The sequence below is a fragment of the Mesoplodon bidens genome (genome assembly GCF_964165515.1).
Source record: "Mesoplodon bidens genome assembly, chromosome: 5".
Lineage (NCBI taxonomy): Eukaryota > Metazoa > Chordata > Mammalia > Artiodactyla > Ziphiidae > Mesoplodon > Mesoplodon bidens.
In genome coordinates, this window is record NC_138161.1 from 91,109,320 (window position 1) to 91,125,962 (window position 16,643).

Genomic DNA, 16,643 nt, shown 5'->3' on the forward strand with positions numbered 1-16,643 from the left:
GGTGAGTTGTATGAGCTGTTTGTATATTTTGGAGATTAAGCTCTTATCTGTCACATCATTTGCAAATACTTTGTCCCATTCCATAAATTGTCTTTTCTTTTTTTTTTTTATGGTTTCCTTTGCTGTGCAAAAGCTTGTAAATTTGATTAGGTACTGTTTATTTATTTTTGTTTTTATTTCTATTGACATGGGAGACATTCTTTCATCCATTCTTTATGGCTAAGATATTTTCTTTGAAGTAGTTACCTTCCTAATTTAATCATCTCCCTCTATTCTGGCAATAGCAAAATATATTCTTTTCATCAAGTTCCTCAAATGTGGACCAATCTTTGCTTGTGGCTCTGATTGTTGTTTGAGAGCATGGGGGAAAAGAAAGAATACAAGTGAATATATGTGGTGTGTGTAATGGGAAATTGAATTATTTGATTTTATTTTCAAAATGGGCTAGAGAAATGTAGATAAAAAATATAGTAAAAAAGTCTTAAATATATATTGCAGTAAGAATGTGTGCACTATTATGTATGTATCATATGGGGTATAAAGATTTCAAATATCTATAGTTTTTCACTACTTTTTCTTTTCAAGTAAAGTCCTTACATAAGCTTAAATTTTGTGTATAATTCATTTTCTTGTCTCAGCAAATATTTCATGACATTCAGGTTACTGGTTATGAGGGAAAACTGGCTGTGACATCTGTCAACACATTGATTTCCAGGGTTGATACAGATGGTCTGAGCTGATCCCTGTTCTCCCTCAAACCCCATTTGCGTCCCTTCCAAAACTACCTGCTCATCCACGTGAATGACCTTTTCAAGGAGGACCAGTCAAAAAAAAAAAAAAATGAGGACCAGTCATGAAGGGTATTTAAAAGGTATATTTCCTTGCTATAATTTCTTGACCTGTTCATCATTTATTCAAAGATCTGTAAGTCCATAGAACAAATAGACAGACTTTGGTTGGGATGTTCTCTTTTCTAGAAGTAGTATAGTGAATAGAGAGGATTGAACTTGAGAGTCTGTAAACCTGCCTGAGTAGTTACTTGCTTTATGACTTCAGTTAGTCACTTTTATATATCTTTTCAGTCTTAGTTTTTTCAACAGAATGTGTTAATATCTCAAAGGGTTGTTCATAAAGACTAAACACCTTCATTAAATTAATATTTTTGGTACCAACGATGGGCCAGCCACTATAATAGACATTGGGACTACAACACTGAAGAAAACAGGTATGAAGAAATCATAAACAAATAATTACAATATCTGTGCCCTCGTGGTGATTACATTCACATTTGGAGAGGTAGGCAATAAATAAATACATTTGTAGAATATATACTATATCTGTTAGTGACAAATGCTATGGGAAAAAATAAAATAAAGGAAGGAAAGACAACAGAGAGTACAGGGAAAGGAAGGATTGCAATTTTAAGGAAGGTGGTAAGGGAAAGCTTCATTGAGATAATTTTAAGCAATTAAGGAGGTGGGGGAGAGCCACTAGTTATCAGGGGAAGAACTATCACATTAAATGTGATAATTTATGTAAAAAATCTTAGCATGGTTGCTGGCTCAAAGTACAGTAGTGGTTAATGAGTATTTGCAAGTATTATTGTTATAAATAAATTAACCTTGGTTTTAAGAAAAGATTTTTGATGTGCAGTTTGGAGTTTCACTCTGATCATAGAAATAGCATGTGACTGTGTTGATAGTGCCAGTATTTGCTTGCTTCTCTTTTTGTTATGTTAAAACATAATCCAAAGAATAAGTCATAGTCTCAAAATCGTGTTGCAGAAAGACAATTTAATTGTTTCAGATACATTTGTTTTTTCCCAAAATTGAAAAAAATAATCCTTAACATATTGGAATAGAAACCATTCTTTAGAAATTGATGCAGAAACTGATAAAGCTGTTTTTCATTTGTTTGTTTGTCTGTTTGGTTTTTACTAGAAGAGTCTTTTAAAATACTTAAAGCTTGTTTTTAGCTTATTATAGAAAGAAAGCTAAAAGTAGATGAGCCTGAAACATTGACTTTTATCCATCTTGAATTTCATGGAGCACCCAGAATGATGGATCTTTCCCTTCAAATGTTTATCCATCACTTCCAGACAAGTAGTGTATGAGGCAATAAATAACAGACAGCTAGAAAAGGAGAAAACAGTTTTTTAATGCCTTGTGCTTAAACTGTCGTTCTGACAGGAAGTAATAACTGAATGCTGCATTATTTAAGGCAAGGTAATAGACTACTTCCTTTTAGAGGCAAATTACTTTAGGATCAGCTGCCTTTCCCTCAAAAGCCAGAGTTTCCTCAGTGAAAGACTAGAAATGGAAGTTTGATGTGAGGTGATCGGCTACTGAATCCTAATGTTATACACAGCAGAATAGTATTTCCTTTGAGACTGTGTTCATCATTCATCATTAAATGAAGAGTTTTGCCAAGTGCATGCTTTTCCATATGGTAGGCAGTGGGATGCATTATGAAAGCAGAGGGTTGGAGCTAGAATAATCTGTGTTTGACTCAACTACCTACTAGTATGATTCTGGGTAAATTACCCAATGTCCTGGTATTCAGTTTCCCTGCCTGGAAAATGCACGTAGTCATACTAACTTAGTTGAGTTACTGAGAGGATTAAGTTAAATGATGTGTGTAATGATCTGGACCTTATATTTTGGTGTCAACAAGGGAATATTTACTACTTACAGATGATTTAAAGATCTCTTAAGTTACATGATAAATATATAGGTGTTTAGCTGTTGAGTTTTAATAATAGGTGTTGCAATTTCTATATGTATTATAGGAGGCACCCAGGAGATATTAGTGTTCTTTCCTGTTCCCTCTCTCCCTTTGAATTTTTTAAATCATAAATAATTTATGATCCCATAAGATCATGTTCTACTTGAAGGGTATATGTTAAGCCTTCACCTACACAAATCTTGTGTGTCAGAATTCTGTCCAGTTTTAAAATACCATCTGATAAACATAAGAGCAGAGTTGCAGAGTTGTGTACTATTATGCACAGTAATAGTGTTGGTTGATGGAGTTTGGGCCTGAGAGCCAGTTTTTTAAAATACAGCTTCTACTCAGTTGAATAATTATACTTTGATGTATGAAAAGTCCATTATTGAATATGTTCTACTTTCATATGTACTTATTTGTAACATTATTCATGATTTACTTGCTTTTGGATGATAGTCATGATGGTTTCCCCATCTTAACTGCAAAAATCCTCTTTTTCAAAGTGCTTATTACTTTGATCTATAAAATAATAAGCCAAGTTGGAACAATAAATAGAAAATGAAATTAGTTGTGTTTTCACTTTTTAATTTCTTTATTATGGATAGATATAGTTTTAATAGGTAATTGAATCTTGTTTTTTCTACTTTTTACTCCTTATTAAAATAATTTTACCATTTTTCTTGATATGTTGTGAACATATATTTAACAGTATTTATAATAGTGTTTCAAATTGTTACAAGATCACACAATGTTATTTTCTATATTTATTTGGGATTTTAATCACTTTTCAAGTTTTTAATTATCAGAATTTTATAAAATTAAACTGTATTTTATTTCCTCTGTTAGTACTATTTTGATATTTTAAACAATATTGACAAGAATTTGACCTTGTTGCATATTGTTTTATCATACACATTTCTCAAGAATTATTCATCTTTATTTATTTATTTATTTATTTATTTATTTATTTATTTTGGAGGTACACAGGCCTCTCACTGCTGTGGCCTCTCCCGTTGCGGAGCACAGGCTCCGGACGCGCAGGCTCAGCGGCCATGGCTCACAGGCCCAGCCGCTCCGCGGCATGTGGGATCTTCCCAGACCAGGGCACGAACCCGCATCCCCTGCTTTGGCAGGCGGACTCTCAACCACTGCACCACCAGGGAAGCCCTCATTAATGTTTTGAACATGTAAATATTTGAAAATTTCTATATTAATTCTTTTGTGTATAATGGTCTTCTAAGTCCAGTGCATGTTTTTTTTTCACGGCAATACATTTTGAAGACCAACTGTAAAATCATTGGTATCATGTGGAGATTGGACTGCAGTAATCCTATATCGCAAACCTAAACAGTTAATTTTGGAATAATTAATAATTACCTGGATTGCAACTTCTAAAATGCAAGATAATATTTGCTTCTTTTCTGTAGCTTTGAAAGTGCCTCATTAGTAGTTATTCAAACATCTTTAACACTATCTACTTACTTATTTTTATAAGTTATTAGCCATTAAGTAGAGTTATTTAAATTAAGTAGGTTATTTGAAATTAAGCAGTTTATTTAAAACACTGTTACATTTTAATGTTCACGTTACTATTTACCAAGGGACATTATACTTTGCCATCTCTTTAGGAAGACTTTACCTGGTGATAACATTTTCATATGATATCTGAAAGAGTGGATATTCAAAGACACAATGATCTAAATAATATCCTCAGAATTCTACTGCCATAAATTTCTGTGATTTCATATTTCAGATCATTCCTTTTTACTGTCCATAATATAAATACCAGGACCAAAAAACAACCAGCATAATATTGAAATGCAAATGTTATTTTTTTTCATGTTGAAGGCATTTTGTTTTTATGAAAAAAAATTATCTGAAACACCCAAATTGTAGGAAAAAAGAAAACACTATGAAAATTAGTTTCTCTTAGACTAAATAATCAGAAAGGTACACAAATATAACGTTCATTGAAGAATATATTTGTAAACAGTTCCCAAGGATAGAGAATAGTTTAATAATTTACAGCATATTCACATATGAACCTTAAACAATTTTGAAGAATATTTTATGAGATTAGTTTATGACAGAGGAAATGTTCCCAATTTAATGCTTTGTTAAAAATACAAAACTATACACTCACTTTGATCGCAACTTTGATTTATAGAAATATATGCATGTACATATGTATATACATATACATGTGTTTATTTCAGGACTTAATAAAGTTGAGCATTGTTTGATTTCCTCTGCTAATGCTATTTTTATTTTTTCAGATCATGTTCGTGAATAATATGGCCTTGTTGCAACTTATATACATTTCCAAATATCAGTAATCTTTTGAACATGTAAATGTTTCATCTTGGTGATTCTCTTATGAGTAGTGTGTCAGAAACAATCAAAATAGGTAGTTTTATTTCTTTACTTAAGATAAAGAAATAGAAGATGGCGGAAGAGTAAGAAGCGGAGATCACCTTCCTCCCCACGGATACACCAGAAATACACCTACACGTGGAACAACTCCTACAGAACACCTACTGAACGCTGGCAGAAGACCCCAGACCTCCCAAAAGGCAAGAAACTCCCCACATACCTGGGTAGGGCAAAGTGGAGAGATCCCCACACAGAGGATCGGTGCCGAGCGGCACTCACCAGCCCGAAAGGCTTGTCTGCTCGCCCGCCGGGGCACGCAGTGCTGGAAGCTGAGGCTTGGGCTTCGGTCAGAGCGCAGAGAGAGGACTGGGGCTGGCGGCGAGAACGCAGCGTGAAGGGGGCTAATGTGCCAAGCTAGCCGGCAGGGAGTCCGGGAAAACTCTGAAGCTGCCGAAGAGGCAAGAGACTTTTTTTTTTTTTTTTTTTTTTGGTATGTGGGCCTCTCACTGTTGTGGCCTCTCCCCTTGCGGAGCACAGGCTCAGCGGCCATGGCTCACGGGCCCAGCTGCTTCGCGGCATGTGGGATCTTCCCAGACTGGGGAACGAACTTGTGTCCCCTGCATCAGCAGGCAGACTCTCAACAACTGCGCCACCAGGGAAGCCCAGAGGCAAGAGACTTTTTCTTCCCTCTTGGTTTCCTGGTGCGCGAGGAGAGGGGATTAAGAGCGCTGCTTAAAGGGGCTCCACAGACGGGCGCGAGTCGCGACTGAAAGCGCGGAGCCCAGTGACGGGCGTGGGACACTGGGGCTGCTGCTGCTGCCGCCAAGAAACCTGTGTGCCAGCGCAGGTCACTGCCCACACCGCCCTTCCGGGAGCCTGTGCAGCCCGCCACTGCCGGGGTCCCGGAATCCAGGGGCGGCTTCCCTGGGAGAACGCACGGCGCGCCTCGGGCTGGTGCAACGTCACGCCGACCTCTGCCGCTGCAGGCTCGCCCCGCACTCCGTGCCCCTCCCTCCCGCCCGGCCTGAGTGAGCCAGAGTCCCCGAAGCGGCTGCTCCTTTAACCCTGTCCTGTCTGAGCGAAGAACAGACGCCCTCCGGCGACCTACACACAGGGGCGGGGCCAAATCCAAAGCTGAGACCCAGGAGCTGTGAGAACAAAGAAGAGAAAGGGAAACCTCTCCCAGCAGCCTCAGAAGCAGCGGATTAAAGCTCCACAATCAACTTGATGTACCCTGCATCTGTGGAATACATGAATAGACAACAAATCATCCCAAATTGAGGAGCCCGGAGTCAGTGCTGTGCCTCTGAGGTGGGAGAGCCAACTTTAGGACACTGGTCCACAAGAGACCTCCCAGCTCCACATAATATCAAACGGCGAAAATCTTCCAGAGATCTCCATCTCAACACCAGCACCCAGCTTCACTCAACGACCAGAAAGCTACAGTGCTGGACACCCTATGCCAAACAGCTAGCAAGACAGGAACACAACGCCACCCATTAGCAGAGAGGCGGCCTAAAATCATAAAAAGTCCTCAGACACCCCAAAACACACCACCAGACATGGACCTGCCCACCAGAAAGACAAGATCCAGCCTCATCCACCAGAACACAGGCACTAGTCCCCTCCACCAGGAAGCCTACACAACCCACTAAACCAACCTTAGCCACTGGGGACACACACCAAAAACAACGGGAACTACAAACCAGCAGCCTGCAAAAAGGAGACCCCAAACACAGTAACATAAGCAAAATGAGAAGACAGAAAAACACACAGCAGGAGAAGGAGCAAGATAAAAACCCACCAGACCTAACAAATGAAGAGGTAATAGGCAGTCTACCTGAAAAAGAATTCAGAATAATGATGGTAAAGATGATCCAAGATTCTATTTCCCAGATCCAAAATCTTGGAAATAGAATAGACAAAATGCAAGAAACAGTTAACAAGGACCTAGAAAAACTAAAGATGAATCAAGCATTGAATAAAAACACATTACATGAAATAAAAAATACTCTAGATGGGATCAATAGCAGAATAACTGAGGCAGAAGAACGGATAAGTGAGGTGGAAGATAAAATAGTGGAAATAACTGCTGCAGGGCAAAATAAAGAAAAAAGAATGAAAAGAACACAAGACAGTCTCAGAGACCTCTGGGACAACATTAAACGCACCAACATTCGAATTATAGGGGTTCCAGAAGAAGAAGAGAAAAAGAAAGGGACTGAGAAAATATTTGAAGAGATTATAGTTGAAAACTTCCCTAATATGGGAAAGAAAATAGTTAATCAAGTAGAGGAGGCACGGAGAGTCCCATACAGAATAAATCCAAGGAGAAATATGCCAAGACACATATTAGTCAAAAATTAAACACAAAGAAATCATATTAAAAGCAGCAAGGGAAAAACAACAAATAACACACAAGGGAATCCCCATCAGGATAACAGCTGATCTCTCAGCAGAAACTCTACAAGCCAGAAGGGAGTGGCAGGACATAATTAAAGTGATGAAGGAGAAAAACCTGCAACCAAGATTACTCTACCCAGCAAGGATCTCATTCAGATATGATGGAGAAATTAAAACATTTACAGACAAGCAAAAGCTGAGAGAGTTCAGCACCACCAAACCAGCTTTACAACAAATGCTAAAGGAACTTCTCTAGGCAAGAAACACAACAGAAGGAAAAGACCTACAATAACGAACCCAAAACAATTAAGAAAACGGGAATAGGAACATACATATCGATAATTACCTTAAATGTAAATGGACTAAATGCTCCCACCAAAAGATACAGATTGGCTGAATGGATACAAAAACAAGACCCATATATATGCTGTCTACAAGAGACCCACTTCAGACCTAGAGACACGTACAGACTGAAAGTAAGGGGATGGAAAAAGTTATTCCATGCAAATGGAAATCAAAAGAAAGCTGGAGTAGCAATTCTCATATCAGACAAAATAGACTTTAAAATAAAGACTACTAGAAGAGACAAAGAAGGACACTACATAATGATCAAGGGATCGATCCAAGAAGAAGATATAACAATTGTAAATATTTATGCACCCAACATAGGAGCACCTCAATACATAAGGCAAATACTAACAGCCATAAAAGGAGAAATCGACAGTAACACAATCATAGTAGGGGACTTTAACACCCCACTTTCACCAATGGACAGATCATCCAACATGAAAATAAATAAGGAAACACAAGCTTTAAATGATACATTAAACAAGATGGACTTAATTGATATTTATGGGACATTCCATCCAAAAACAACAGAATACACATTTTTCTCAAGTGCTCATGGAACATTCTCCAGGATAGATCAAATCTTGGGTCACAAATCAAGCCTTGGTAAATTTAAGAAAATTGAAATTGTATCAAGTATCTTTTCCGACCACAATGCTCTGAGACTAGACATCAATTACAGGAAAAGATCTGTAAAAAATACAAACACATGGAGGCTAAACAATACACTACTTAATAACGAAGTGATCACTGAAGAAATCAAAGAGAAAATTAAAAAATACCTAGAAACAAATCACAATGGAGACACGACGACCCAAAACCTATGGGATGCAGCAAAAGCAGTTCTAAGAGGAAAGTTTATAGCAATACAATCCCACCTTAAGAAACAGGAAACATCTCGAATAAACAACCTAACCTTGCACCTAAAGCAATTAGAGAAAGAAGAACAAAACCACCCCAAAGTTAGCAGAAGGAAAGAAATCATAAAAATCAGATCAGAAATAAATGAAAAAGAAATGAAGGAAACGATAGCAAAGATCAATAAAACTAAAAGCTAGTTCTTTGAGAAGATAAACAAAATTGATAAACCATTAGCCAGACTCATCAAGAAAAGAAGGGAGAAGACTCAAATCAATAGAATTAGAAATGAAAGAGGAGAAGTAACAACTGACACTGCAGATGTACAGAAGATCATGAGAGATTACTACAAGCAACTCTATGCCAATAAAATGGAGAACCTGGAAGAAATGGACAAATTCTTAGAAATGCACAACCTGCCAAGACTGAATCAGGAAGAAATAGAAAATATGAACAGACCAATCACAAGCACTGCAATTGAAAGTGTGATTAAAAATCTTCCAACAAACAAAAGCCCAGGACCAGATGGCTTCACAGGCGAATTCTATCAAACATTAAGAGAAGAGCTAATACCTATCCTTCTCAAACTCTTCCAAAATATAGCAGACGATGGAGCACACCCAAACTCATTCTACGAGGCCACCATCACCTTGATACCAAAACCAGGCAAGGATGTCACAAAGAAAGAAAACTAGAGGCCAATAACACAGATGAACATAGATGCAAAAATCCTCAACAAAATACTAGCAAACAGAATCCAACAACACATTAAAAGGATCATACGACATGATCAAGTGGGGTTTATTCCAGGAATGCAAGGATTCTTCAATATATGCAAATCAATCAACGTGATACACCATATTAACAAATTGAAGGAGAAAAACCATATGATCATCTCAATAGATGCAGAGAAAGCTTTCGACAAAATTCAACACCCATTTATGATAAAAACCCTGCAGAAAGTAGGCATAGAGGGAACTTTCCTCAACATAATAGAGGCCATCTATGACAAACCCACAGCCAGCATCGTCCTCAATGGTGAAAAACTGAAACCATTTCCATTAAGATCAGGAACAAGACAAGGTTGCCCACTCTCACCACTCTTATTCAACATAGTTTTGGAAGTTTTAGCCACAGCAATCAGAGAAGAAAAGGAAATAAAAGGAATCCAAATTGGAAAAGAAAAAGTAAAGCTGTCACTGTTTGCAGATGACATGATACTATACATAGAGAATCCTAAAGATGCTACCAGAAAACTACTAGAGCTAATCAGTGAATTTGGTAAAGTAGCAGGATACAAAATTAATGCACAGAAATCTCTGGCATTCCTATATACTAATGATGAAAAATCTGAAAGTGAAATCAAGGAAACACTCCCATTTACCACTGCAACAAAAATAATAAAATATCTAGGAATAAACCTACCTAAGGAGACAAAAGACCTGTATGCAGAAAATTATAAGACACTGATGAAAGAAATTAAAGATGATACAAATAGATGGAGAGATGTACCATGTTCTTGGATTGGAAGAATCAACATTGTGAAAATGACTCTACTACCCAAAGCAATCTACAGATTCAATGCAATCCCTATCACACTACCACTGGCATTTGTCACAGAACTAGAACAAAAAATTTCACAATTTGTATGGAAACACAAAGGACCCCGAATAGCCAAAGCAATCTTGAGAACGAAAAATGGAGCTGGAGGTATCAGGCTCCCTGACTTCAGACTATACTACAAAGTTACAGTAATCAAGACAGTATGGTACTGGCACAAAAACAGAAAGATAGATCAATGGAACAGGATAGAAAGCCCAGAGTTAAACACACGGACATATGGTCACCTTATCTTTGATAAAGGAGGCAGGAATGTACAGTGGAGAAAGGACAGTCTCTTCAATAAGTGGTGCTGGAAAAACTGGATAGGGACATGTAAAAGTATGAGATTAGATCACTCCCTAACACCATACACAAAAATAAGGTCAAAATGGATTAAAGACCTAAATGTAAGGCCAGACACTATCAAACTCTTAGAGGAAAACATAGGCAGAACACTCTATGACATAAATCACAGCAAGATCCTTTTTGACCCACGTCCTAGAGAAATGAAATAAAGACAAAAATAAACACATGGGACCTAATGAAACTTAAAAGCTTTTGCACAGCAAAGGAAACCATAAACAAGACCAAAAGACAACCCTCAGAATGGGAAAAAATATTTGCAAATGAAGCAACTGACAAAGGATTAATCTCCAAAATTTATAAGCAGCTCATGCAGCTCAATAAGAAAAAAACAAACAACCGAATCCAAAAATGGGCAGAAGACTTAAATAGACATTTCTCCAAAGAAGATATACAGACTGCCAACAAACACATGAAAGAATGCTCAACATCATTAATCATTAGAGAAATGCAAATCAAAACTACAATGAGATATCATCTCACACCAGTCAGAATGGCCATCATCAAGAAATCTAGAAACAATAAATGCTGGAGAGGGTGTGGAAAAAAGGGAACACTCTTGCACTGCTGGTGGGAATGTGAATTGGTACAGCCGCTATGGAGAACGGTATGGAGGTTCCTTAAAAAACTACAAATAGAACTACCATATGACCCAGCAATCCCACTACTGGGCATATACCCTGAGAAAACCATAATTCAAAAAGAGACATGTACCAAAATGTTCATAGCAGCCCTATTTACAATAGCCCGGAGATGGAAACAACCTAAGTGTCCATCATCGGATGAATGGATAAAGAAGATGTGGCACATATATACAATGGAATATTACTCAGCCATAAAAAGAAATGAAATTGAGCTATTTGTAATGAGGTGGGTAGACCTAGAGTCTGTCATACAGAGTGAAGTAAGTCAGAAAGAGAAAGACAAATACTGTATGCTAACACATATATATGGAATTTAAGAAAAAAAAATGTCATGAAGAACATAGGGGTAAGACAGGAATAAAGACACAGACCTACTAGAGAATGGACTTGAGGATATGGGGAGGGGGAAGGGTAAGCTGTGACAAGTGAAAGAGAGGCATGGACATATATACACTACCAAACGTAAGGTAGATAGCTAGTAGGAAGCAGCCACATAGCACAGGGAGATCAGCTCGGTGCTTTGTGACCGCCTGGAGGGGTGGGATAGGGAGGGTGGGAGGGAGACACAAAAGGGAGGGGATGGGCTTCCCTGGTGGTGCAGTGGTTGAGAGTCCGCCTGCCGATGCAGGGGATACGGGTTCGTGCCCCGGTCTGGGAGGATCCCACATGCCGCGGAGCGGCTGGGCCCGTGAGCCATGGCCGCTGGGCCTGCGCGTCCGGAGCCTGTGCTCCGCAACGGGAGGGGCCACAACAGTGGGAGGCCCGCGTACCATAAAAAAAAAAAAAAAAAAAAAAAAAAAAAAAAAAAGGGAGGGGATATGGAAACATATGTATATGTATAACTGATTAAATTTGTTATAAAGCAAAAAATAAAAAAATAAAATAAATAAAAGATAAAGAAATAAGTATCAGTGAAGTATATATTAATGTACTAAGTTGTGCTTTCAAATGATATCATAGTAACAGCATGATAATTGAATTTCACACCTTCCAACAGGCTGCCTTTTATTGCCATGAACATGAAATCTAAATAAGAATGTTTGCTCTGGCTTTGCTTATTAAATTATACAATCTAAGCTTATTTCATGATTTCAGTCACAATGGCAAAATTTTAGGACCTTTCTACATTCCCTTCATTCAGTAGGTAGTTATGGAATGCCCAGTTTATATCACGCTCTTTGATAGGCCATGGAGATAATAAAAAGAATAAGAAATGTTTTTTTGTTGTTGTTGTTAAGAAAGAATTCAGTAAAGAGCAATTTTATAATATAGTGCTTTATTGTTAATACTTTAGAAGTACATATAAGGAACCATGGGACAAAGGACCCTAACTCTGGGTGGGGTTGTCAAGGAAGGCTGAAAAGTGTAGTGCATCTCCATCGAGGATGGAAATAGGAGTCAAAGATGAATGAAGAAGGTAAAGGGCATTTCTGCACAGAAAACAACAACCGAAATGTAACCATGGCACTAGGAGAAATTACAGAAGGAAGATCGGTCTTTTAAAAAAGCTGATAGGGGCTTCCCTGGTGCCGCAAGTGGTTGGGAGTCCGCCTGTGGATGCAGGGGACGCGGGTTCATGCCCCAGTCTGGGGAGATCCCACATGCCACGGAGCGGCTGGGCCCTTGAGCCATGGCTGCTGAGCCTGCGCCTACGGAGCCTGTGCTCCGCAATGGGAGAGGCTACAGCAGTGAGAGGCCTGCATATCACAAAAAAAAATAAAAAATAAAAACAAGCCAATAATATTATGTTAACAGTATGAGCATAATCAATTAAGGAGACTGTGTGAGAATATCAAATTATAGACATAATAAAGGTAACTATAAAAATATGCTTTTGCACATTAACACTTATTCAGAAATATTGGTGAAGGAATTTGTTCCACATGAATGAATTTTCTAATGAATGTTTAGGGACAAGTTAATTTATTCATTCTTGATAAAAATATATTTCAGTACTTTTTTCTTCATTAAACAAACATGATTTTTCCTCCTTTGTCCATTTTGCTTCTTCTGGAGGTTGGTATAATTATCAAATATCTGTTTTTGCCCTCTGCAATAATACAGTCATATGTTTTCCTGTAATATTTAGATATATGGCAATATTTATCCTTTCTTTAATGGCATCAGATTGCTCTAATTTTTGCAGTTCTTAGGATTGCTCTTTTTGCTTTTTCTTATATCCCTCCTGATAAGGAGTCCTGTACCTATTTCCAATAGTTCTTCAGTCACCTAACACTTTGACTTAATCAAATGTGGAATTTTTGACAGCTCTTTTGGCTAGTTAAAAAATTTTGTCACTTATTTTCTGGTTTGCTTAATTAAAGTTATGGGGCAGCATAGTATACACTAATTCTAGATAGTCTTAATTTTTAAACTTTATTCATATGCATAGTATAATAAATTTATATATTATTGGGTTCTCTCATATTATGGAACTTTCCATAGCATGAAGTAAAAAGGGAAATTAAACTAGGATCCAGAGGTGTACATGTTTCCCCTAAAATAATTTTGAAAAATTATGTACCTTCTTGTATATTTTAAAATTCACATCTCAACTTTCCATCATAAATTTTACTGGTGCAAAGGATGTAATTTCTTATTACTATTGTAATTAATTATATCCAGTGGGTTCTAAATTCATTATAATTGGACACTTACCATCATCTATATGAAAATAATTGAGCAAGTTCTTTATTAATTAGAAAATTCACATTATTTCTTTTTCATCTTAAACTTAGGTAACTGGTGTTTAAAAGTCCTGAAATACACGTACTTAATTTCCCTCCGTACCTCTTAGACTGTCCTTTTGTAGCCTCTTCTTAAGGTTGGCTTGTTACTTGTAACTAAAAATGTGTCAGTGGGAGGAGAGATTGGTATACAATGATGATTATGATTAATCATAATCATAATCATGAGTCAGCCTAGAAATGTCAAATGTCAAAATGTCAAAGGCCCTGGAGCATTTCTCAATCATGGGTCCCCATCAGGATCGCCTGAGCAAAACCTTGGCTTCCAAACCCCATTTTTAGTCCCTGTGCTTATCCGCTTCTCATGTAGACAACTGTGCCCTGCATGGTACCCAGTCAGAAAAGGGAGAATTGGTTCCTCTTTAGCACTGCTTCAGAGGAGGGGTTCATGGGGTCTCCAATCCTCAAAGGCTATGTAGTCCCAGGGAGTCCTGGTAGAATGTGTCTGAGGAGCTTATTACCTGCTGTCTATGATATCTCTTAATAGACAAAGCCCCTAAGATTATTTTTATAAAGCCCTGATCAGTACACCCACCCAGAGGAGCCTTGTAGGATGGGCTTCTCATCTCCCCTCCCCACTTAGCCTTGTCAGTGGGGACCAGACAGCCAAGCCAAGCCAGTAGGGGTCCTAGGGCTCCATTTAGTACCAAGTTCCCAAGAAAGGCCTGGAAAGAGTCAACCTAGCCAGGGTTTCTGGCCTTTGGCATATCTCTTGCCTTTAGTTTTCCTGATGTCAGAGCCAGGCCTCTGGGATTGTATGTGCTGGACTTTGCATGTGGCCCTGAGGCATAGGAGGGCCTGGCACTGGGCTGCTAGCGGGAGACTAACGACCTGAGGTAATTCAGTGTATAGAGAAAGACATTCAGCTGTTGAGAACTTGGGCTCTGGGTTTGAATTCTGAAAAAAATCACCTAAGGAGGAGCTATTAAAAAAATGCATGCTGATGTATACCACATCCAGCCCATAATCTAGACTCCCTAAGTCAGGCTCAGCTGCAGTGTGTACTACAAGCTCCTTGTGTTTCCTCCTCCTCTTCCCTGGCTTAAGAACCATTTTCAGATTGCTTGAAACAAGCAATCTAGGCTTGTTTCAATAAAAGACATTTATATTGTGTGACTCCAGAATAACCCTATCATTTCATTGTCTTGAAAATATAGTTTTCAGAAGGGAAAGTGTTAATTGATGATGCAGTTCACTCATTCAATATTTATGTAGTGATTCTTGTAATGCCAGACACTGTTTTCAGTCCACGGTGTAGGTTCTCTGCTTTCATAGAAATTATATTCTAGTATCAATGGGATAGCTGTGTAGATATTGTTAAAGAAGAACAGTACACAAGTAAGCAAATAGGTAATTAAGATAATCATAGAAGCTGACATAATTTCAAGAAGGGAAAAGAGGAAATGACCCAAAAGTGCTGACTTTGGAATATTAGAAATTTGTTATTTAATGATTTTGTTTCCTTGCTGTGGACTGCTTTTGGAGATACTGTTATGGAGCATGCATAATCAAAATAAAAAGGCAATTCCAAGTGCTTCGTATCTAAAGGTTGCAATATCATATTGCTATTTAGATACAAGAGATGCAACAGTGCTATTTAGATACAATCATTAGGCCTCACATGAGGCCTAATGATTGTAGACCTTGAACCTAACAGCAGTTAAAGCAAGTGGAATATATAATAAAGAATACATGGAGAGAAGACAGGAACAGGGTTGGAAAGATGCTATATTTCTTTTATTCTGTAACAGACAGCAGAGACTTCCTTTAGCTCTGTTTATGAAAATGTATTAAATTTATGGTTACCATTATATTAATTCATGATACAGTTCTATTTTGTTCTATTTCAAATTTGTTCTATTTTTAACCAGAGATCCACTTAAAATGATCTTAATAAGAGTGACTTCTTAGATAGTAAATAATTTTCTAATATCATTCATTAATTGACTAAAAATTACTGATACGATATTGGTATGAATGCAAAGATAAATGATACAAGATTTCTGCTTTCAGTGAGTATAAACTCACTCAAATCATACTGATAAAATCTGGCAAAGGATATTCAATCTGTATTCAGACTTATTTGGTGGATGGAAGAATGTGCTTAAGTGGCTCAAAAGGGGCATAAATAAAATGCAATGAGAATTTAAAGATGAGGAGCTCAGTTCCAGTTGGAAGGGCCATGGAAATCACCACAACGGGGGAGAGAGTGAGGAGATCCTTCGAAGGAAGGTCACGTTACTAGGTAGAAAAATCAGTGAAGGATGTAACGATGTCCAGGTAGAAAATACAGGGTGAATGTATGTATGCAGTTGGGAAGGTATAAGTCTGTGTAAGAAGAAAGGTAAATGAGTCCACAATGACTGCAGCTCTAGAAAAATAATACAAATGATTTTAGGGAAGGTTAGTTGATACTATACAAGACCTCAGGAATATCCCCCGAGTGGATCCTGTATATAATGATTTTTCTGTCTTATGGGATGCAGCTAGAATTTTTAAAACTATGACTATTATCTGTTGTTTTTAAGCAAGATTGGCTGAGATATTTGTGCTTATTCTCAAATATAAGCTGCACCTC

The 16,643-nt window shown here is 37.7% G+C and overlaps 1 protein-coding gene across 6 annotated transcripts in view; it reads left to right on the plus strand.

Moving 5' to 3' along the window:
• NAALADL2 (N-acetylated alpha-linked acidic dipeptidase like 2) overlaps positions 1–16,643 on the plus strand; it is a 1,532,395-nt gene that overhangs the window by 214,638 nt on the left and 1,301,114 nt on the right. The window contains exon 1 of one of the 6 annotated variants that reach the window (XM_081235899.1): positions 1,166–1,225. The exons of the other annotated variants lie outside the window; for them this stretch is intronic. The gene's annotated coding sequence lies outside the window, so the exon portion shown is untranslated. Of the gene's footprint in view, positions 1–1,165; positions 1,226–16,643 lie in introns of those variants that run through there. 6 annotated transcript variants of the gene reach the window in all.